Consider the following 25,254-nt stretch of genomic DNA (forward strand, 5'->3'; position numbering starts at 1 on the left):
TCACTCGTGAAGTAAATTTCATATTACACTAAATCAAACAAATATCCTCTATTTATTTTATATCGATGCCACGCATCAGTTACTCAATATGAATCTGTCGATGGTATGTCGATTCAACTAGTGTACAATTTATGATAAGACATCGTATTGTAATATTGTTAACATTGCTATGTTTTCAGCAACAATTCATGTTCGTGCAATTTGCGGATAATTGCCTATTTCAAAAGAAGTCGGCCATTTATTGCTAACAAAAATTAAAGATGAAATATACATTCAAGTTATTCGTTTAATCTCTAAGTAATTAGTGATCTGATTTGTTTAAGTTACATGTTGAACGGCGTATTAAAGCCATATGTGTGTTTGTACCAAACAAAACGACTTGTACATGGAACATGATTTTCAACGTTTCGTTATGCAAATAACATGATATTATTAAAATAACTATGAGTTATGCAAACAACACCTAACAGCGTAAATTTATTTTGTAATAAAGACGGTTGCGGTTTTGGCAGGTCTCTTTAACTGTCTACAGTAGAATTTGTAAACGCGAAAGGGACTGCTGTATAAAAGAAAGACACCCACACGGAATGGCTTCAATTGCGATACGCTGGCGTTCTTTTGGATAAAAACGCTCACATAATATGATTAATAATATATTAATTTTACCCATTGGATTCAAACAATTTTTCTTTCAAGCGTTATTTATGGCCATTTCTATAGCTCAATGAACATTACCGGTAATTAGAATCGTTCTGCTTGCGCTGCGAATCGAGAAACTACTTGTTTGCATTCACTTTGATTCTCAATGAACATTACCGGTAATTAGAATCGTTCTGCTTGCGCTGCGTATAGAGAAACTACTTGTTTGCAACCACTTTGATTGTCGTAACTGCATGTATCTCTGTGCAAACGATCGCATTTACTAACACGAATTTCGCAGTGCCATCAGTCATTTAATGTCAGCGAAATAATCATTTTGTTGCTATTAACTAAGGCTCAGACAGGAATTTGAATCATAAAGGATGCCTCTAAATTTTTAATGCAACAGTCAACAAAACACATTATTTCTTTAGTTGAAACCCCGAACTGAGCAATTTTTATGAAATAGATTTGCGACCAAACGGTCGGAACAATTGACGATATAAGAATAGATTGATATTACAGACCTTGAAATAGAACGATAGGCCGGGCGTTAGTTGGAAATCTCTAGAAAAGAAATTTTTCAGAGAGATTCGAACTGTTCTAACTTGTCGGAGTTTGATCTTAGATGCGGACAGGGCCGGATTAAGCTGTTTTGGGGCCCAAGGCTGCACATGTTACGGGGGCCCCTTTTTCTCTGGTCCCTTTCTGTATGTTGAAAATCATATTTGATACTACAACTACCAAGATCAGAAAACGTGCGTTTGTACATAGTTGACAGTTACATTATATACCATCAAAAAAGTGGTCAGTATATACCGGTCACTTGTCGACAACTTTGGTCATTTCCCTTGACTGACCGCTGTTTTCAGTGTTGACTGTATATAACAAAACAAGTTGAACAACTATTGTATTAACTGAACTTAACACACATGTTACATGTAACAGATTCCAGCCTAGTATAAGTCTCTTCTACGACACTTCAGCCGGCCAATTATCGATCAGCTGTGTGAAGTCTAGTTCTCGGAGAACTTGACATTCAGTAGACAGTAGCCCCAATGCTGTCAACCTATCCTGACTCGTGGTTTTCCCCAGATAGTTTCTCACGCGTGATAATGTTGAAAATGACCTCTCACCTTTACAGTTATTAACTGAATTGTTAAGTATATTCGTACAGTGATGGCACCGTTTTGAAAAGTTGTCTGCAGTACTAGGTGACCTCCATCATTCTTCAGCAAATCGATCATGTAAAATTGGGTCGGACCTATTTCAACATTCCACTGCAAGGTGTCAATATATGTAACACGTTTCGCAGCAATTTTTAAAAGCTTTTAAAGAGACTTCTTACTCATAAAGAATACAGGCTACAAGTTTGTAGAAGGTAACAATATAAGCGAGCCATGTCGGAAGTAAGAGTGCACGCCGTTTTAAATTATTAATATGAAATTTAAGTGACTAGATGGCGCGGATTAGCAAGGTCATGGAAAAACCACAAATATGAAGTCTGATATGCCTGATATTAAGGTTTTTTTTATGGGATAAAATGAAATGGTAATGGCGTTCGGGACAAGAATTCGAACGTCAACTATGACTTTGTGTATATTTAGAAAACATTACTTACCCTAAAATGTACGCATGCCTTTATGTTTTATTAAAAAAAGCAGATCAAGTAATGTAACATCAACATAACAGTATTCGTTTTGATGCCATTAATGCTTAGAAAGAGTATGATTTACACAGCCATCACTTAAAAAGCAGCCTTTATATGAAATTATCTTAAGGCTATTTTTTTGTAACACTCATATTGGCCCATAAGAGGTGTTTTCGATTTGAGAAAACACCCATATCTTTCGAGACCATCTAAAACATCCAAAGAGTTATGTGCACAAAAGCGACCACATATTGTTATTTAACTTTGGCTGAACAAGCCCAAGCGCTTGCCTTTTAAAAATTAGGATAAGATGTTTTCTAAAGACTTTTAGTTCTTAAGTCTTTTAGCGGAAACACTTGAACAAAGATTAGCGTGCTTTTGTATCAAAATATGTATCTGCAGAGGAATTCGTGTATATACATCAACATCGTGGAGCAATGTTTTAATCACGATAATATGTATTCCAGTATATGCTAGCACAAGCCTCGTCGAAATCGTATTTTAATACGCACCTGATTAAATATAAAATGATAGTACAGTAACAGATTATTATCTAGTTTGAAAATAAAACCACTTTGTGAGCAGGGTATGCACAGGTGGGTCCTGAGTTTTCCATCACACGACGTAATTACGAAACCCACGTGTCTTCGTATCAATCATTGCACTTTTCCAGGAATCATTAATTCGACATTTATGACACTGACTTCATTAAATTTTAATACTATTAAAGTAACATTAACTAATACAATATTGATTATGATGAGAGTAAACGGCTATTATGTGTATGTGCATTTCAACTAGTAATAATCAATATTTAAATAACGATATGGCATATATATGAAAAGTAACACTACTTTTTTGGAGTAAGGGTTTGCATCAAATTTTCAATTTATTATTTAAAATATGTTTTCGTTATTTTATTTTGTTACATGCTTGTTATCTATATCTTTGTATTTAAGTGCTCGAGCTGAGCTGTTGCGATCATCCTATGTCCTGCATCCGGCTTCGTGCGACAATGCGGTCTGCAATGTTAAGTGTTGTGTATGGTGTCAAATTATAACTTGTCCCGATTCTAGAGAACACATTTTCATCCACTCTTTATACAACTTAGTCAGAAAATATCCGGACAGTATATAGGACAAGCTATAATCATTAGTACATGCGTCAAAAAATTCAAAATAAATCTGTTTTAAACTCTAAAGACCCCATGTAAGCCTCACTCTCCATAAAACATTGTCATAATTCGTGTCTTGACATTATCCTTGCGGAATTGCATCTATGGTGCGCGTGTTTAAAAACCAGGTCACCAGGTCGAACTTTATCAACACTCTATAGGCAAAATGTATAACTCAATCCTAGTTCAATTTTGTTGATTTTTTAAGCGTTTTTGCTATGTTATAATCAGAGCCAAGTGAATCCAAATACAAGAGGCCACATGTATGACTCAATCTTGATGAACTTGGTCAAAGTATTGATCTTTCCAAATCAAGCCTTTTAAATCCGGTTCACGTAGTAGAACGAGAGCGCCGATGGCGTTGAAAGTCTATTTGTAAGATACAGGGAAGTTTCTGCTTAAGCAAATGTTAAAGGATTAGTATTCTGAATGGAAATGTAAAAGGCTATCAAAAAGTTTTTTTTTTTAAGAACAACAATATTGCCAAGCAATAAAAGTCCCCTACCTCGCATGAAGCAGTAATATTTTTGTCTCCCTTTGTTTTCAAGGGACGTAATTCTTTTAAGTTTGCCTTGTAGATGGTAATTTTCTAAAAATAACTCGCTTTTGCCAATAACATATTTTTTTACGAACGAAATTTGTTTTAATTTCTTAGAACGTATTTTCACGTAAAACGGTCTTAGAAAAATTCACTTAAAATGATGGAAGCATTGTTCTTGGAAGAAAATGTTAGAAAAACGTTTTTAAATGAAAAATTGTAAGAATTACGAAATATTATATTAATTATCTATTTCGTCTGCCGAAAATCAGGGAAGGCTTGGAAAAGAACAACCGTTTCCCCTCTGATTTTGAAATGCGGTATTACATAAGCCTATTTGCGTTGCAAATAGACTAAAAACTAGGTCACCGGGTCAAATCTTGATAAAATATAGCAACGATTAAAGAGGCCGCATTTCTGACTTAATATTTATATAAAAGGCCAGAATGTTTATCTTGAAAATGTATAAAACGAGTGAGATTCTGGGTCACATGCGTCCAAAACTGTGTCACAAGACAAAGTCTTAGATTACAATTGTCCCCGTTCAAGGGTCCTCATTTATGACTGAATCTTAATGAATCAATTGTTATTAAACCCACGAAATAACGCTTTAATTCTCCTAGATTGTCTTTGTATACAGTATAAAAAGCAACACCATTTGAACGGATACCGGTATATAAGGCAAAGGCGAAAGGATATCGGTATATACGGCAAAGGCGAAAGGATACCGGTATGTAAGGCAAAGGCGAAAATATAGCGTCAAATATGACACAGCCTGCAAATTTGGACATGGAAAAAAACAATGTATTTCATTATGTATTTATGACTAATTATGATAGCCTTATCTTCCATAGTCAATCAAGAAACATAGCGTATTTGAGTGAGAGTTGGAGTCGACGATGGTATAAATTCTGGCATATAGTCATTTATCAGAGCATGGGTGTGAACGAACAATTGTTGTTCAGTTGTGACAAAGGTAATATAAACTTATAATAAAACAAATAAAGATCGAGTCATATGAAACGATGGTTTAATTTTTACTAGAAGTGAATAACACCTGTCTAAAAGCTCTTATTTTACATTAAATAGTGGTACAACGTTTGTTAAAATCATTTAAAGGGGTATAAACTGTTCAGTTTTTGTTCACATACAAACCATTTGACGGTTACAAATAAACTTAATCCTTAATCTTAATCATCATCATCATTATCATCATCATCATCATCATCATCATCATCATCATCATCATCATCATCATCATCATCATCATCTACATCATCATCATCATCGACTGTTGCGGGGTGGTTTAACTAGCTTATTAATCGGGAGGAACGTCAACTCTTTCACGTCGTTCATCCTGGTTTTCTTCTGACGGCCTCGACGGCGACCTGCATTTACCTTGCCATAGAGCATAGTTTTGCACAAAGACTTGTACATTCTGACGTGCACAAACCAAGCAAGCTTTCGTCGTTTTACTGTTTCCAGGAGGGGTTCTTGTTGGCTAACAAGAGTTTCTGTCATTTTACGGACGTACTCGTTAGCCATGTTCATCATTTATGAGATTCGGTGCAGTCATCGAAGATACTTGTGTTAAAAGGCCTGTATTCAGTGCTCTGTGTCAACGTGAAACGTCAAGGCGCGCAGCCGTATATTAAGATGATGACTTCGAGATAGTAATCGAGCCGTTACTCGAAGGGAGGGGGGGGGGGGGGCTGATGGACCTGCTTGTCCACAACCTGCTCAATCTGGCCATCGCTGCGGTCGCCATGTCAAATATTATTCGGACATTGCCGGTACTGGTGTCATCCTTGGCCAGGGATGATTCAAAGAATGCGAAGCTTGTCTCTTCTACCAGTGATGTTCATTGTGATGACTGCACGGATGTTGATTTTGTTGCTGTTCAACTTGATCTTCGAATTCTCTGCGCTGACCTGCACATAGCGGCAAACTATGGTTAGGTTTTAACAAACATTAACACTTTTCAATAACAAACATTTGTTAAGTGTATGATTGTTTTAAGAAGACATTATTTTCAATATATAAAGCGTTAAATGTGTTTGGGGACAATGTTCAATTAATATGGACACACATGTTTGTGTTATTCGACGCTATCCGCTAGTCAATGATTATATGGAACAAAAATCGTAACATTAGTATTTCGATCACACGTTCCATTTTTCCATCGAAATACTGACACATGTATTTTACAGTATCGATGTCTAGATATTTTTTCATTAAAACTCATCAGTCAAAGATACAATGATTGATAGTTCATGTGCGTGAAATCAGAAGTCTAATATCTGGGGAGTATTTGGAAGTATTTTAATGGAAAGTTTATGAAAAGCACCTAAATCATTCATTTTGAAATTAGCATACTTATGATTGGCGGTTAACGTGTTTAATGGAAAGTTCTACCTTCAATAGACAGCGAGAATTGCATTAATATTACATGTTCATTTGATAATCATTGAGGTGAACGAACCATATTTAAATATTGCTACATTCAATCAATGTTTATAAATAACGTTAATAATTTACTATTCACAACACTTTAGGATTCAGTCGCCGATCGAGATTGCTTCATATGTTGTAAACCGACTGCATTTGATAAGCAATACAATTGAAACGCCAAAGATATTATAAACAATTTAATCGTTATATCAGTTCTCTTAAATGGCAGGTGTATTGCTTATGTATTATAGATAATGTATTTTTGTTTATTTCTTTAAAGAATTCGCTTTCATAATAGTTCTGGTATAATATGTCGTGATGCGACAAATTTTTTGGAAACATAAAATAAAGCTTCAAATACAAAAATCGCACATTAAACCACACAAAAACTGAACAAAAAACAATTTCTTTTGTGATCAACCATTAGTGAAAAAAGAAACTACACATTTGCACAAGTCATGGGTAGATTTTAAGTCAGAGAAAAACACTGGGCCATATGATTGTATTTAGAGTAAATTATAACCAATATAATGCTTCGAGTACTGTTTATCGGTGGATAAGACGTGTCGATGGAATCCGAAACATATGCCATGTAACTTCTTCGTTCCGGTTCCGATTGTGTACACATACAACATGTATTGTCCCAATGTACTAGCCGGGTGGTACGGCACATCGGTGCATTAAGCGTTTTCATTTCAATAATCAAAGTACTGACAGTACTGGTGTGACGATGCTTTTGAAGAGGATTGATATAAAAGCATCTATTTAAGTTTATCCACATCACCACAATTGTGTATGTGGGTACGAAAATTTTGGGTAGGAAAAAAATGGGTACGAAAATTTTGGGTATAAAAATTATGCCAAAAAAAATTAAGTACGTCAAAAGATTTGGTTACGAAACAAATTTGGGTGAGAAAAAATGGGTACGAAAAAAAATTTGGTTATGAGCAAAAATTTGGGTACGAAAAAATGGGTTCGAAAAAATTGGGTACGGAAAATGTAGGGTACAAAAAAAAATTGGGTACGGGGAAGTAGTACCCGTCGGGAACTTGATCCTTTCAGCGAAACTGGGAGGCAGGTTACATTCTCGATCAAATATAACAAGAAATATCTTTAAAAAGGTATTTTACGTGTATTTTCTGTACCACTTATCTTAAAAAACTGTCTGTTACAGAAAAACGTTTGTGGGTTATAATATTACGTTTCAGCTTATAAATTCAAACCTTGACATGCTCTTTAATTACACCATGCTCTTTAATTTCACTTGTATATCATACCAGACTTTAAATTTCGTTGTTTCCTTTCCTAAGTTAATGATGCTATGTGTACGGACGTGATTTCACAATCCCATGTGCATGCATATATACTTTTTCTCTTTTGATTATCGTTCTTTTTCTCTAATTCAATAAGCTTAGGCATGTTTGTTCGTTAAGTACGGCAATAATTTTATGACGATTCCCGATCGAAAGTGGGTATGAGCACATAGTCGTTAGAGCACTTGAATACGTGAGTTCGCCCATGAACACATGGTAAGGTTAACTAAATCTCCGCGATATGACCTAATATGTGTTTAAAACAGCAAACAATATCCAACAAACGAATGAATTGTCAAACATAGTATGTGCACTGATGTGACTCTGCAATTTATGTTTGAAATGTTTATAAAATATGCAAAATGAGAAAGCACGCAGAAGAGCGAGTATCAGGGACATGATTTAGCTATTATGCTGTTTATATATCATAGTCGTTACAACGTCTACAAATTGCAGGTTCGAAATAATTCGTTTTCTTTATAATCATGATGGCGTTGAAAGTTAATTAAACACGTTTTAATTCGCAATTTATTTACTGAATCACGACAAATGTCAAATACAATACAGAAAATGCATAGTTGTTTCATTGATCTATAAACATATAATGGATTGAATATAACTGATTTAAAATTAACGTTTTCAAACTATTATTAAATCTTTTCCCAGAATATGCTGTCCTATTTATAGCTGAGCTTCCTATACCTTTATCAATGATAATCAGCGAGGTATGCCGATTAGAAAAATCGAGTTATCTCAATCGGACTGGCTCGGTCTTTTACATAGGTTGCCATTGTGAAGAAATTTGATATGATATGATAACTTAGACGATGCTTCGCAGCATCGTCAAAAATGCACTTGATCAAATAAAACACATCAGTTTGGTATCATTTTACCCATCTTGTGTTGAAATTATGTTTCACTTTGATATGATTGGAATTTGTATCTCCAATATTGGCTGTGTTCTACTTACGGTCGGAAGCCATATTGTTTGTTATGAAGAGTACAGCATATCGGTGTTTTTAGGGTTTGCTTTCTTTTAGATTACTTCGATAAACTTCAGATCTGTTATTGGTGTACTAGGTAAGAGTAATTGTTAGTTGACCAAAATACATAAACTTTTATTTTTTGAGTTTGTATAGTTATAACAAAATAATAGTAACATTGCTACACATTTTAACAACAACAATTCAATAATAACTTCGAACTTTCTTGTTTTAAGGTTCATCGGGGGATAAAATTCATTAAAACTTTACTTTGGTTTTTCTTCATTCAATGTTGTAAAATATGGTCAAAATATATATCATTTTAAAGCTAAAGACGGATAGAATAACATAAACACATTTTTGACATTCAATATGTGTGTGCTTTATTCATATTTCGGTTTAAAACCAATGCATTTTTACACTAATTTACAAAATCTCAATCTAAAGTTAGGAAGGATATGCACTACCTTAAGTTGAATCAATACAAAGCTATATACATATACCAGGTCAAGTTAGCAACATTTCACAGAAAATTATTGTCATAAAACATCAAATTAGTTTTTATTCAACTGCCTTTTTTGGATAAATTTCCTAAACAAAGTTCTGAAAATAACTAAAACGTAACTGCTTTTTAAAAATTTAAGGTATGGTGGATAATAAGAGTCTCAATTCTATTTCAAAGGCTTAACAATTTTGTTATTTACCTCTCAACCAAACTGCAAATTTAAACCATCTCAAATTGAAATAGATTGCAGACGACATATACAATTGTAAAGGAATATAAAGAAATTGGCAAACCGATTGATTTTATATTTCGATTCCTTATACCCATTTTGAAAGCGTGGCCCTCGCTGTACTCCGTAGAAAAACGTGCAAAACAAATCGGTCGAAACCACGTGCAGTGGTGAGAAAACCGGGTATGTGTATACACATACCTGAGAAAACACAAACTTATTTTGACAGTTGGTTCGCAACTAGTAAAACAACTATTAACTCTAATCAGCAAGAGATCGCACTCAATAACAGAAATGACCACGTAGACATATCATCACTTACCCTATTTCAAATATTTTCCAGCTGAAAATTGTCCCCCACACGTCTGTTTTAGTTTATTTGTATTGTTTTTCTGGAGCCGAAGTGCATCTCACAGAATATCCATCTAACTTCCGTTGTTTTCACTTTCGTTATTAAAAACTTTGTTTAAAAGAATTATTTCTCCTTTTAGATTGTTAAAGCGATGTATTATTATATATTATCAATAGAATAGTATACCGTGATGAATTTAACGGAGTTACGTATCGATCTTTCTGTCAGTCTGTAAGCGTACTATTTTATGCGCAATAATATAAGTACAGTGATTCGACAACAATTGTAAACATTGGTGAAATGCTTTTTACATAGTTATTTTTTTGAGTGTTTATGAGGTTTGATCGTGCAATTTGCAAACATCAACGGAAAGATTACAATCCAATGCATTTGTGCTCGTCAACCGTTTGTAATGTCAATTAGGCGATGAGTGAGTTTTTAGCATGTTTCTTTCTATTTTATTAATTTAAAAATGGCTGCCCCATGGTGATGAAATGACATGTGTTCGAGTTTTGATATTTCTAGATATGTAAACATTTTTTACTATTTCAGCGTAACTTGCCCTCGTCAATGTCGATATTATTCACTAGTGCTATACTTTTCCACCGAAATACGTTAAATAAACATGATTCAGATTTTTTAAAATAATGTATATTTTAGTGTTAAAATCGCTTTGTATTTTGATTGATTTTGTGGATGGTATGATACGTTGATGTACAAAATTGGTAGCAGTTTGATGGAAAAACATCCTTTAAAGCATATATGTATACATTTTCAATGTGGCACTCTTCCTTTAGTCAAATTTGAGTTCAATGCTTGGGGCCCCCACATTTTTCAAAATGAAGCCTCTACATGAACCTTAACAGCGTATTATTGGTTTATGTCGCACAGTGGGTGCAAAGAAAAATGACCGTCTTCTCAAAATAAAACGTGTTAATCTTTTTAAATAAATAATAAGGCAAAGAATGTTCTGCCTGAGCATTCAAACTGCGATTAATATTCAAAATCCTGCGTGATCTAGGTGGTAGATCGTTAGTGTTTAATTCTACAGGTCCGGACTTGGAACTCCTAGGATCAATTTTTGTATGATGTTTGTTTCTTTGTTATTATAATTATGTTAAACTGTTCCAAATATTATAGCTTTGAAAGTCAATGTATATGATGACACTAAACAACATTAAAATATGTGAACCATCCTATACACAGCTACTCTTGTTTAAGTTACTGAACACTGCCATTTTTACATCACAGAAGATTGCGAAAGGCTGTTAAAATATTAAATTGATCAAATCGAACATTTTAAAAACAGTGTGAACTCGGTGCGTGAAAATGTCAACCTTGCTTTAAGCTGAAAATAATACCTCAGTTGTTAAGTCTTCTTGTTCGACATACATAACACTCTGGTCCTGCTCTTGACAATCGCCGTTGTTGCATTGTTCAACTGCAGAAGAAATGTTGTCGAAAAATATCTATTACCTATGGTAACCGACAACTTTGCACCATGGTCGCAATGCACATGCGTTCAAGCATTCCTTCAACGACTTTTGAACTTGAATCACCCTTGGTATATTATTCCCCGTTGGGGGACCATACCACGAAGACTTGTATTCCAAAGTCCAAACTTGTGACGCCGTGGCACAGACACAAAGTAAAAGCGTTCTTACAAGTCTCGCCATTATGTTCCGTCTTTTAATAACAGTTTTTCATAATTAGAACTAATAACCTCTACTAAACACGCTCAGACTCTCGAAAGCAAGTGCCAAATTCAAAAACGTAAGCGTCTCGCTCATTAAATATCTACCAAGTGTTTGTTGAGTGTTTCGTTGGAGGTGCAACTCGACAAAATGCGATAGCATTGTCAAGTGTATAGTTATGGAGTCTGGAGCCGTTCGTTAAAGCTTTCGTTAAATAGACACAGATCATAAATAGTACTGAATGCAATTCTTTTCATTAACAAACAATTACCGATAAATTACTTTGAAAAGCTGCTGAATTCACAAAACCGATCGCAAACAACCAGCTTCCATTTGCTTGTGCAATTAAATGTTTTTCATGTATTTTGAATGTCGGCGTATTTAAGGATTCAAATTTAAATTAGATGTGAACAAGAACATCTGTTCTACTCATATAACAATGAAATATCCGCCGGCTCATCAATGGTTATGTCGTTTTCCTCCCAGTATGTAGACGTAATTGGTAAACAGCCATTAAGATATGATGAATACAAGCGTTCAAAAAGGGTATGAAATGGCAAAAGAGGATCATGCGATGTATAAAGAATACTTTGGAATAATCAATCCGTAATTAGCCTGTGCAGATTCACAAGCTAATCTGGGACGACACTTTTCGCACATGCATTATACTCTAATTTCGCAGAGTGCGGCTCATATATAATTATATTTTACTTATTTTTAGGGCTGTTTCGTTTCCGGTTTCGTTTCAATTGTAACGTCATTTATTATATTTTATTAAGTTCAAGTTGTTATTTTTAGCGCATGTTTTTAGTCCTCTTGATTCGCGACTTTAATAACATACAGCTTATTAATATTTATTTTTGTTGTAAAGAAATATTTCAGAGAAACGTATTTGCTTATTATATAACTTAAAAATTATATTAGTTAAAGGTTACACATATTATTCAATAAAACAACGGGGACTGTGTGCGCAGAGAAAAAAACATTTCAATGGCCTCGCTATAAAGTAAAAATACACCGCAATAGCATTAAGAAAACTAACAATTATTCTTTAATTAGCCCCAATAAAGTCTGTCTACACAGAAAGTGTTTTCCGGCGGACCACCATAACAATTATATTAGTTAAATTTTTAATGTTACACATTATTGTTTTTAGAAAATATTAATGGTTTCGCTATCAAGTAAAAATACACCGCAATATCATTCGGAACACTAACAATTATTCTTTAATTACCGGTAGCCTCAATAAAGTCTGTCTCCACAGGACGTGTTTCACTGGACCACCAGGATGCGTTGTTCGTGACCGGCAGTGCGGGAGAGGACTCGACGAACATAGTCGGCGTGTATGATGTCGGCAGACTGGAATACCGCGCCATCCGAGAACTTGTTAGACGGGTTTTATTTCGCTCTTTGCTAATTGTATGTGTATTGCTCCCATTTGCTTAAATGAATTTCGACAACATATAATGATGACGTCTATATGAGCCCCGTTCTGTGAAAAGTAGGGTTCATGCACGTGCGTAAATTGTCGTCCCAGATTAGCCTGTGCAGTCCGCACAAGCTAATCAGGAACGACACTTTCCACGTTTGTTGAATTTTTTCGTTAGAATAACGTCTCTTTTAAACGAAATTTCAGTGTGGAAACTGTCGTCACTGATTAGCCTCTGCGGACTGCACACTCTACGCAATGCGTTAAGCCCAGTCTTTCTCAGAACGCGGCTCATATAAATAATCCATTAATTACAGTTTTGTTTTCAAATATTTTTTATTGAGTTTATTTTATGTAATTATACTTTCTACACTTAAAACGTCCATATTTTTGTAAAATGTTGCATTCCCCCTGAAAATTATTCGATACTTAAGATACGTTCATGATCAATTTGATTACAAAACAGTCCAATTAAGTAAACATTTCAAAAATAACAAAATATCGTGCGTCATACTTGCAAACGTTATACTCAACAGAAGGTGGCCTGCAATGCAAACACGAGGTTTTACGAAGCAGACAACAGATCAGTGGTCATGGAAATTTACGATAAGTTTTACTTGTTTGACCTTGAAAAAATGGACGTCAGCATCGTGTTTCTGGGTCGAGTAGTCGATACACGAGTGTTTATCTTGACCAAACGGAAGCGTACGTACAATTCTTATTTACATTTTACAATTCATGTGTGGAGGTGGCAGTATTCACAACATAGTTATTAAATATGCCGGTCATGGTGTGTCATTACTATTCCGCGTCACTAAGAAATAAATTCATGATTTAAAGATTTTGCTAACTGAACGATTTGGGTCAGAACGTGTTAGAAACCGTTCCGCCCACTTTATCTCTGTCTATGACGTCATTCTTCAATTGTAGAACTCCTCGTGACGTCACGTTTTGTCACGTTTTGGCAAGAACGTGAAACTGTACAACATCACAAACTGCTGCATTGACGACATAATAAAAACTGGGCACAAGAAGGAGATCTACCAAGTTGTCGTCAGTTTTTATACCTTTCTTAACATTATGTCATATGCCACCTGTACTGTACAAGTGTAGTAGCAAGCAGTGAACATCTCAAAACTGTATTGCAGTTTGTTTTTTAATGTTGTGACGAACATTTACATTCGCAAGTTATGTGTTCATATATATACGACCATTCTCCCCATACCTCTGATTCAAGTAGGCCAGTAAACAGATCTGATAAAAGCATGTGTACTAACTTTTGTACTAAGTGATTGGAATCGGTTCACCAAAACGGAGTCGATTAATCGAAGGCCATAATCAGCGATTAATCGATTAATCAGCTTTTTTAACAAAAAAATAAGTTTTTAATATTAAACCAATGTTTTTGTTGATATTAACATTATATTACTATATTTTATCAAAAAGAACTTTATCATGACTATTCCTTATGTGTTTTGTGATTTAATAATGAATACATGCTTAAAAATATTGCTTTGTGTTTGAAATATTGGCTGCAATGTTACGTACTGAGTGAAAAAGGCGTTAAACCCCAATAACTACAACAAATCTTGTACAGAGTGAAGAGTAATACAGATTATTAAATAAAAACAGACCTTTAAAAAGTAATTTTATTTCAAAAGAAAAACTTGTATGATCATTATCAGAAGAATATGAAAATATCTACTTAAATATGGACCTTATGATAATAGTTTCTTGACATGGAAAGGGAACAAATTCTTCTCTGACCGACATCTTGAATGAATTGGCTATAGCCGCTATACACATCCGTATTACGATCACTGATAGGTTTAAAGGGGTTGTTTTATAATGTTATTGATTAGTTGAATTCATATTGGCTTTGTTATTGAGCTGAAGACAGCCGTATTGGCCTGAGGCCGAAGGCTCAATAACAAAGCCAATATGAATTCAACTAATATATGACAATTTTATTAATTAACTTTATATTGTTCAGCAAGAAAAACTTGAATTTCACTTTCGAATTACAAATTTACAGTTTTTTGCTATTTAATTAAGAATGAAGTTTTGAATAATAGGACAATTTCTGTTCTATACAACTTATTGGTGCACAGAAACAATAGCATTTAAACTAAGTATATGACGAAAGATGATTCCTAGACATTACATGATGCAGGAACACAATTTGACAAGTCGCGAAATTATGTAAAATTTACCTGAATAACCATGATAACATTTCAGCCCCACTGGATCCACTACCGTTGTTTTTGATACAACTCAGAAAGACAATAAGGATTGAAAACTTACTTATTGCCATTAGGAATTGCATTTGCAATGTGTAAATCCTCCATGATTTCGAATTTATTTTGCTGTCTGCGTTCGTTGTACTTGTACTTGTATCTCATTGAAAACATTGAAAGTTGTTATTTATTTACGCTGAAATATTTAACCTTACTGCACTATTGTTATTGTCAAAAAATGGAGCTGAATATGCAAGGGGCTGAGTGCTTAAAATATATTTTTAAAGATTTAAACTTTTGCACACAAAAACATATATATATCGAATGATCCGTGCGGTAAAAAAATCGTCAACTTTTCGTCGACTCTAAATTTTCATGGTCATCGTCACGTCAGCAGCAATTCGTCGATGACGCGTCGACGATCTGATTAATCAACTCACCACTAGTACTAAGTAATTGGAAATCAGCTAGCCAATTAAAAGTGTATGTTAACTGGCCGCCACGATATGACTTGTATACTGTTGAAAACGGTGATCAAACCCCGTTCTGCGAAAAATGGGCTGAATGCATGTGCGTAAAGAGTTATTTCAGATTAGCCTGTGCAGTCCGCACAGACTAATCAGGGACGACACTTTTCGCTTTTACGGAATTTTTCGCTAAAACAGGTCGATTCTTAGCGAAAATCAAGTCAAGGCGGAACGTGTCGTCTCTGCTTTCCCAGAGCAAGGCTCATATCGTTATTTTACAGGTGAACGATCCGGGAAGTCTCGCTGCAGTGACGGTAGTTTTTGGACCTGTAGTGTTGATGGATCTTGTCACTCACTCTCGCATGTATGAGATCTCAAACAGTACGTTCAGCAGATGCGAAAGTATTTTTACCTCTCAGAATTAAACATACGTTGAAATTTCGCGGCATATATCGTACAATATATTTTAATGTTAACGGCGTTTCGTTTTTCTGTGTACGCATTGCATACTAGCATAACATATACTATCAATAAAGCGCACTTTGCGAATGTTGTTTTCAAGATCAGTTTATGGTGTTCGCTCCATATGTTATAAGACTACGAAAGTGTTATCGACCAATCGACTTTTAAGTTTGAACGGATGTTGTATACCAATGAGTCTCTTTCGTCATGTTAATCTGTTGAAGAAATTCAGTTCTATTCAAACAAATATTTTTTTATGTGAACACATGTAAGCACCGTTGTCGCTTAGTTGATTGCCTTTATAACTTAATATATAAGCCGCGTTTTGTGAATACGGGGCATAATGCATGTGCTTAAAATGTCGTCCCGGATTAGCCTGTGCAGCCCACACAGATTTATCAGGGACGACACTTTCCTCATAGAATAGATTTTCGTTTATAGGAGAATTCCTTTAAACGAAACATTCCATAAAAGCGGTAACTGCACATGGTTATCTGGGAGTATACTTTAAAAGCATGCATTAAGGATTGTTTTCCCATTGTTAGCTTTGTTAGTTTCCCGATTGAAAGAACTTAAATTACCGGTCGATGTTTTTAATTTCGATTTCTTTGGCATTGGCAGATCAATGTTTTACAAGGTCTTATTAACACAAATGTGAGTACATGTATAAATATATGGTATAAATATATGTATATATTATTTATACCCATATCCTTTTCTAACTCCCGATGCACATGGTTAAATGTCGTTCAGAATATTGCATCATGAACATGTCATTTAAATTCATAACTGGTTATTTAAATTTATATTAATTTCATAAAAAGATGTTCTCGACATGTCTGTATTTCAAACGGTATAAATGTAAATATTTCAAAGCGGTTGTCAGCAACATTCACTTTTGAGCACAAATACGAATTGCATATAGATCAAAAAGCGAATGTCAAGAAGTAATCAAGCAATCGCTACTCTCAAGATTGATATCTGCAACAACGAAATTGGCACGCATTTTTTTTTTCAAATGTTTATTGAGCAAAAGCAATTAACAAGAGGCAGTTAAGCATTCTGTATTCACCTTGAGATGGTCTCATCTGAATAAATACTAAATACAGGTGTAAAACAGTTATGATTAAATGAAACATAAAGGTTTGAAAAAAACAACAACATGGCTTTCATTCAACGTTGAATCCGAAATAGGAATCGGTTGAAATCAAAGCTAAATCTGAACCATATGACTTAACTAGGTCTGAAAGCGGACAGTGTCGCCCCTGATTAGTCGGTGTGGACAGCACAGGCTAATCTGAGACGACACTTAACGCATATGCATAAAGCCCGATTTTTCCAGAGCGAGGCTTAAATGCTTTTACAGATTTAGGATACCAAAGAATTGTGCATGGAACATCACGAAATATACCGGTAAGCAACAAAAAAATATTGATGCCAATCACATGTACATCCAGGCTCCTTCGAGTAGCGCTATTGGTTTGAATGATGCAATATTGTCATAATAGCGCTGGTCTATGAGCCGCGTCATGCGACAATGGGTCGTATGTCATAACCACTCACCTAATTCAACCACGTGACAAGAGTTTGTTCGGTTCATTTAAAACTAGTAGATTATTGAAACAGATACGTTCATAAAAGTTTCGTTTATCTCGTAGAAGAATACATGCTGAGTCCGGTGTATCTGAAAAACACATGATAAGACCAAAAGTAAGTACACGATATTCCGCATCGGTCTTCATTTGGGTTTTAACAGACTGATTTGGGTTTATTAAACCAAATTCTAAAACCATACATGACCTATAAAGTTAGATAAGTCCTATTCAAATTACATTGAATGTCCTTACCAACTTTATCATGTCAAGGTCTTTAAAAGTTCGAAATTTAGACAATATGCTATAGTAGAAGCAAAGCAGATATATAACATAAAACAATATTTGACAGAAACGACTGCCAAAGTCAATGTCTTTTTGTGTTTCGACAAGATCATCATTAGCATCATGCGGCGTCTCATCTGGGTCTGCGATGTTTGCTTAATGGAATTTCCGTAAGAAGTATTCTAAATATAGAAATAAATATACTAGACATGCCTAATTTTGGAAATAAATTGATTCAATTTAGATGGATGCGAGAGTCCACTAGGCATAAATGGGTTATGATGCATGTATATTGTTTCTCAAAAGCGATGCGTCCGTATGTTGTTTTGATTTGAAAAACAATGTCCAGTAGGAGCGATTTCTACAATATTTTATTTAATACTAACGTAATTAAGGAATGCATTTTAAAGGGACTTTTTCACGTTTTGGTTAATTGACAAAATTAAAAAGAAATGTTTCAGATTCGTAAATTTTCGTTTAAGTTATGATTTTTGTGAGGAAACAGTCATACTGAGCATTTACCATGCTCTGAAATATACATTTTATGCATCTTTTGACAATTTAAAAACCTGAAAATTTTAAATTGTTGCAACGCGAAACGACTGAATAATCTGGGGAGTTCTGTTGTTGTCGTTATATTTATTTTGTGACACTACGAGGATTGCTTATATAAAGTATAAAATACATCATTCATTGTATGAGAACGGATGGCCGAGTGGTCTAAGCATTAGACTTTAACGTCAGAGGTCAGTGGTTTGAGCCCAGTTGAGGGTTACTTTTTTGTTTCTTTCTTGATTTTAAACAGAAGCTTTTTAGATCAAATGTTTACATAAATTAATATAAAGCATTTAATGATACACTACAATACATGCCAAAATCTGTGAAACGGTCATTTTGAGTCCATACACAAGTCATTTAACTTTAGGCTTGCTATGCTGTTTTAGCATGTACTTAGACAAGACTGCAATGTAGTGTCACATACATAGGTAATACGTATGCTTCTCATACCAAACCGGATACCGTAGAGATGGTAATTAAGGAAATATTTACAAAACAAATATGCTCGATTTGAATCATTATTCCAAACAATCGCGGTTCAATATGGGAACATGAATGCTTTCGTCATAAAATGAGTCGCGTTCTGAAAAAAATGGGCTTAATGCATGTGTTGTCCTAGATTAGCCTGTGCAGTCCGCACAGGCTAATCATGGACGATACTTTCCGCCTAAATAGGATTTTTGCTAAGAAGAAACTTCATTTAAACGAAGAATGTCGTCGAGAGGAAAGTGTCGTCCCTGATTAGCCTGTGCGGACTGCAGAGGCTAATCTGGGACGACACTTTACGCACATGCATTATGCCCAGTTTTCTCAAAACGCGACTCAAATAAATGACAAAATGCTTCCATGAACGAACTGTAACATTGATAGAGCTACGACGCTTGACAGAGCCACGACGCTTGACAGAGCTACGACGCTTGAAATAGCCACGACGCTTGACAGAGCCACGACGCTTGACAAGCCAGGACGCTTGACAGAGCCAAGGCTTGACATAAAAACGATGTTTGACATAGCCATGACGCTTGACAGAGCCACGACGCTTGGCAGAGCAACGACGCTTGACAGAACTATGACGCTTGACAGAGCCACGACGCTTGACAGAGCCACGGCGCTTGACAGAGCCAAGACGTTTGACATAGCCAAGACGCTTGACAGAGCCACGACGCTTGACAGAGCCACGACGCTTGACAGAGCCACGACGCTTGACAGAGCCACGACGTTTGACAGAGCCACGACGCTTGACAGAGCCACGACGATTGACAGAGACATAACGCTTAACAGAGCCATAACGCTTGACAGAGCCACGACGCGTCTTAGGATTGGAAACACACTGTAACTCGGTGGCGCAGGAGAGTATGTCATCGTTCTGGAACCGTTGTCGGGAGCCCTTCACGGCTGCCAACATTCTGCTACACTGCAACCTCTTTTCATTGCAGAGGCGCCGGCTTCGAGCCGCATTGCACTCCCATGGACTAGTGTTAAACCTTTTCATCGAGGAGCGATGCAAAGGCCCGGTCTTCTCTGTGCTGTCCAAATATCAACTGGACATTCTGATAACTGACAAGATCTTGGTCTTTGGGAAAGAGGCAGTAAATCCCACCAACGTATCATACATCTTGCGCGGAAACATACCAGTGTTGATTCTAGTAATATGGTACCGCATTCTTATAATTATTGGAGTGATAGGTGCAATGCTAATTATAATTAAATATTAATACAAACTTTGTATAATAGTATAGTCAAATGTCATATTATAAATACGTATTTAATGATAGTAACAGTCAATACAATACTATATTAACACTTACGTACGCTCTGCGTGTCATACCCTGGGAATGTATAGTCCAGTATATTCCTTATGCCCTTAGGAATACACTGTTTTAGACCACTATTGTGGACTCAAGAATGGTTACACGATTTTGCTATGATTTGACATAGTGACCTAGTTTTAAACACGTGACTAAAATTCTATCTTTATATAATGTTCAAACAGTCCAATATTTTCTGACTAAGTTCCATAAAGATGAGATGGAAAACGTGGCCTCTAGATTTGTAACGATCTGAAATATTTCGATACACACATACCGCACACCAAATGATGCTGGACGCTTGACATAGGATGATTACAGAAGCTCACTTTGAGCACGGAGAGACGTTCTTTAAACGAAAAATATCATAAAAGCGGAAAGTGTCGTCCCTGATTAGCCTATGCGGACGGCACAGGCTAATCTGGGACGACACTTTACGCACATGCATTAAACCCCTTTTCACAGAGCACGGTCCAAATATATTAAAAGATCACTAGTAAGAACAATAAAATAAGAAAACATAGATAAACACATAAGTTTAACAATTTATACCAAACAACTCAACAAGAAAGTGTTAATTGTCATTCTATACAGTCATGCGCCTTTTATGCTCTCTAGAAACTATTTTTATAAATATGTAATGTTGATCTTATTAATATCAATCTTGTGTTATATTATGTGAAGTTTTATTTACCTTAAACTTAAATGTCTATTTTATTAATTTATCCACATTTCATGAAGTCAATGTCGAAACAATGACACCTGAGTTACTGCACTGATTACCATGGTACCATGTGGAATACTTAATTGTAACATGTACTGTTACAATTTTGTTACACGTATACACTATATGGGTCTTGTTCTGAGAAAACTGGGCTTAATGCATGTGTGTAAAGTGTCGTCCGATATTAGCTTGTGCAGTCTGGACAGGCTAATCAGGGACGACACTTTACGATTTTTTGGTATTTTTAGTTCAAGAAAGTCCCTTAGTATCGAAAATCAAGTTTTGGCGGAAAGTGTCGTCCCTGATTAGCCTGTGCGGATTGCACAGGCTAAACTGGGATAACACTTTACGCTTATGCATTAAGCCCAGTTATCCCAAAACAAGGCTCAAATAGTTTCATCATGTGATCTTTATAAAAGTGGTATACTCTTCTTTTCTCTCTCTTCTCGCTATAGTTCCAAGCTGCAGAGAAAGAAAAATACTGAAATAATATCACGTTATCATATTTATTATAATAAAACGACGCCGAAGTGTGTCTGGTGAAATGTGGAGTACGTAATTGTCACGTGAACTCTTACAATTTTTGTTACACGTATATACTATATGTTCATAAAGTGGTTCTATGATCAAACAATTTAACGATTTCCTAAATAATAAAGCACGGTTTCGCGGAAAGATCTCGATGGCATATCTCACTGAACCTGATTTCCTCGCTGTGATCATCCCCCAACTTGGGAATGTAAAACTCGTCTATTGCTTGTTTTATGTTGTAATGCCCACTTCATACAGAGAATATGTTACTATTCTATCATTGCATAATTTATCGAATCGACGAGGCTTAACATACCATGGCCTGAAATGCGCATATGAGTGTTTTGACACTTTACCACTTAGATACGTATTTTCAAGCATGTGTAGTCCCTTAGAAAGTACTTTTAAATTAAAGGCCTATCTTCAATTTGTAAAGGCTTCCTTTCCAAACCTTAGATACTGGTGAGTAGCGAACAGCATAAAACCTGAACGAATTGCGAGTTCCTCCAAGGCTGTTCTGGTTTTATGCTGTTTGCACATAGTCATTTTCACTTTGCTTCTGAATGGGAGAGGGTTCAATATTATACTGCGTGGTTGTTATATACGGGAATTCTTCAGCAAATGCAAAAGGTTTTTACAAGTAAAAAAACCAACGTTATAAAAAGTATTTAAAAACATCTTATCCTAATGCTCACGCACGCGCATTGGCAATAATCAAATTGTAGTTCGGCCGAGTTAGATACATTGCTTTTTTCAAATCAGATTGTGTTGCAATCTACTATTGTTCTTATCACTTTCTCGCTTATATGACTGGAATGTGAGCGGCATTAAAAAAGGTATTCAAGGTCATACAATGACGAAAAATAAGAATCTCGGAATGGACGTCGCCAAATTGTCTGTCACGTGATTGCATCCCACTTTTATTTATAATCTGAATCAGCCTGTTAACAGATTTATTTCTGAGAAAACTGGGCATAATGCTTGTGCGTAAAGTGTCGTCCCAGATCAGCCTGTGCAGTCCATTTTCGTTAAAATGAAGTCTCTTCTCAGCAAAAAACCAATTAAGGCGGAAAGTGTCGTCCCTGATTAGCCTGTGCGGACTGCACAGGCTAATCTGGGACGACACTTTGCGCACATGCATTATGTCCAGTTTTCTTAGACTCATTTAGTCCAGTTACTCAGGACTATGAAATATCGGTTAAATGGTTTCAATGTAAAATTGTATTGTTGGTTTATATCAAATCGCTCCATTGGTGCAAAATGGTACCACATACCGTTAAATTTAAAGTACACAAGGTACCTTTTTGCACCATGGGTCGAAATAAAACTATGAAGCGCACGCGAATGAAATTAATAAAAGACTGATCCTTTAATGCTACTTTGACTTTTGAGCTGAAAATACTGCCTATGATTGGTCGGCTAAGTAAGGGCATAAGATTGCTGATGATGGGCGTTAGGTTACTAAAGTTAACATATTATCAGAAATGTTAAAATAACTATACTGACTGTATCTTAAATGCATTGCGTAAAGTGTCGTCCCAATCTGGGACGACACTTTACGCACATGCATTAAACCCCTTTTTTACAGAGCATGACCCCATTATAATCTGCTCTTGGTCTGCCATCCACGAGTATTATTTGAAACCTTGGCGTTGACCCATGTCAAGTTTTGTTTTTAACTATGACTTGCAAGATTCAAAGGCTAACACTGGGACGGATGATTTAAGTCTATAAGTAAGGGAATAAATAATATATACCCACCACGTAGTTGTTAGATCATCAGGGGAATATTAGAGGAGACTAAAAGTTGATACGCTCCGCTTATGGAAATTACAGATAATTTTCATAGTTCACAAGAGGTCTTTAAAAAGAGAGTTTTATCGTCCATGTTATCGCGATAAAATCTTCTGTCTACATTACCTGCACATGAATAAGTAATGAATTTCAAAACGAAAGATTACAGATTAGTTCTTAAGTTTTGGAATCCTACCTTTGCGCAGAGACCCGGTGTGCTTTTATGTGATATGGATGAGAAAAAGAAAGAAGATTGTTATTTTTTGAAAGTGTTTTCAGACATAATTTAGAATTTCAAAGTACCAACTGCTATTATGGACTACTTGTTTTCTCCTGTTTTGTTTCCATAAATTTTCAGTGGAATTCCAAATGATAGAACGAGTACGCAGCGAAATTGAAGGTCAAGTAGAACTTGAAGTAATTAGTACATTTAACAAACTACCTAAGCTGTCGCTAAGCAAATAGACGACAATTCACTCAGATTATTAGAGCAAATACAACATTGATAAAAGAAAAAATATTTAGTTTCAAACAAAGTCCGTGTAATGTGCATAATATTCATGAAAGAACACTGAGTTAAATTAAATGCAGTCGTTGCAAACTCATAGGCAATGGTCAGTGGATACAGAGTCCGTCCATATACCGTATTTTCGTTTTTCGTCTTAAATTTGACAACCTCAATACGAAAATAAACACATATTTAATTCGTATACCGATTTTGAAAGAACCTAAACTTAAAACTACTGAAAACCAAATAATTTTCTTTACATCTTTTTTGTTGTTCTCATAAAACAAACATGAATAAAACATAGCCGTTAATTATACAGGTATGTTGTTAAACGTCAGAATGAGAAATATGAAATAAGACTCTTAATATAATTGCTTATTTATTTTTAAGTTTCATTACTCATTTCCAAAAAAAAGATAGTTATCATCTATACAAAAAGTATATGCAGCTTAATAACAAAAAAACAATAACATTATTTTAACGTTAGCGCGTATATTAATTCGGTATATTGAAATTCCTATAAGCTTCTTAAAAACAAACAACAGTTTGTTTATGACGTGAAACCCAAGTGTTTTCGTTCAAAGAATTATTTTATGTGTATTTAAAATATGTCATGCATTAACCCATTTATGCCTAGCGTCTAGAAAAAAGGCATTGGCAAACAGCGCAGACCCAGATGAGACGCCGCTTGAGGCGTCTCATCTGGGTCCGCGCTGTTTGCTTACAGGAATTTCTGTAAGAAATATTATAAATATATATATATATATAAATACTATTCATCCCTAATTTTGGAATGCAATTGATCAAATTTAGAATAATGGGAGAGTCCACTGGGCATACATGGGTTAAAAGTCCCAGTGGTCTTAGTTGCGCTATGGCTTTAAACTCCTCATTGTAAACACTATTTTCATATGACAAAATGTTCTTCCTTTGATATTGTATCCGCATTTTTCCTTCCCACATGCTTCAATAGCATAACTTTGATTTCCGATTCTTCTTAAATTATTAAAAGCGACAGCTTCCCCTCATGACATCATCAAACGTTACTAAAACAAAACTTTTGTTGTTATTGAAGTATCTGGTTGACACATTCATTTCCTCGCATTTTCATTTTCGACCGCCGAATTTAAAATCGAAGTACTGACAGTACTGGTGTGACGATGCTTTTGAAGAGGATTGATATAAAAGCATCTATTTAAGTTTATATACATCACCACCATTGTGTATGTGGGTACGAAAATTTTAGGTAAAAAAAAATGGGTACGAAAATTTTGGGTACAAAAATTATGCAAAATAAAATGGGTACGATAAAAGATTTGGTAACGAAAAC

At 35.3% G+C, this 25,254-nt stretch overlaps 1 protein-coding gene and 1 long non-coding RNA gene across 4 annotated transcripts in view; both read left to right on the top strand.

Annotated features, from left to right (window-relative positions):
- The window catches only part of LOC127854964 (uncharacterized), a 222,834-nt gene that overhangs the window by 55,524 nt on the left and 142,056 nt on the right, over positions 1–25,254 (top strand). The window lies entirely within an intron of this gene.
- LOC127854967 (uncharacterized) lies at positions 12,807–16,089 on the top strand. Of its 2 annotated transcripts, XR_008037258.1 has the most exons (4): positions 12,807–12,915; positions 13,495–13,663; positions 13,889–14,011; positions 15,944–16,089. It is a non-coding gene; the product is annotated as an uncharacterized LOC127854967 (long non-coding RNA). The 2 variants fall into 2 exon arrangements; XR_008037257.1 differs by lacking the exon at positions 12,807–12,915 and having other exon boundaries at positions 12,959–13,663.

Source organism: Dreissena polymorpha, chromosome 13 (assembly GCF_020536995.1).
Source record: "Dreissena polymorpha isolate Duluth1 chromosome 13, UMN_Dpol_1.0, whole genome shotgun sequence".
Classification (NCBI taxonomy): domain Eukaryota; kingdom Metazoa; phylum Mollusca; class Bivalvia; order Myida; family Dreissenidae; genus Dreissena; species Dreissena polymorpha.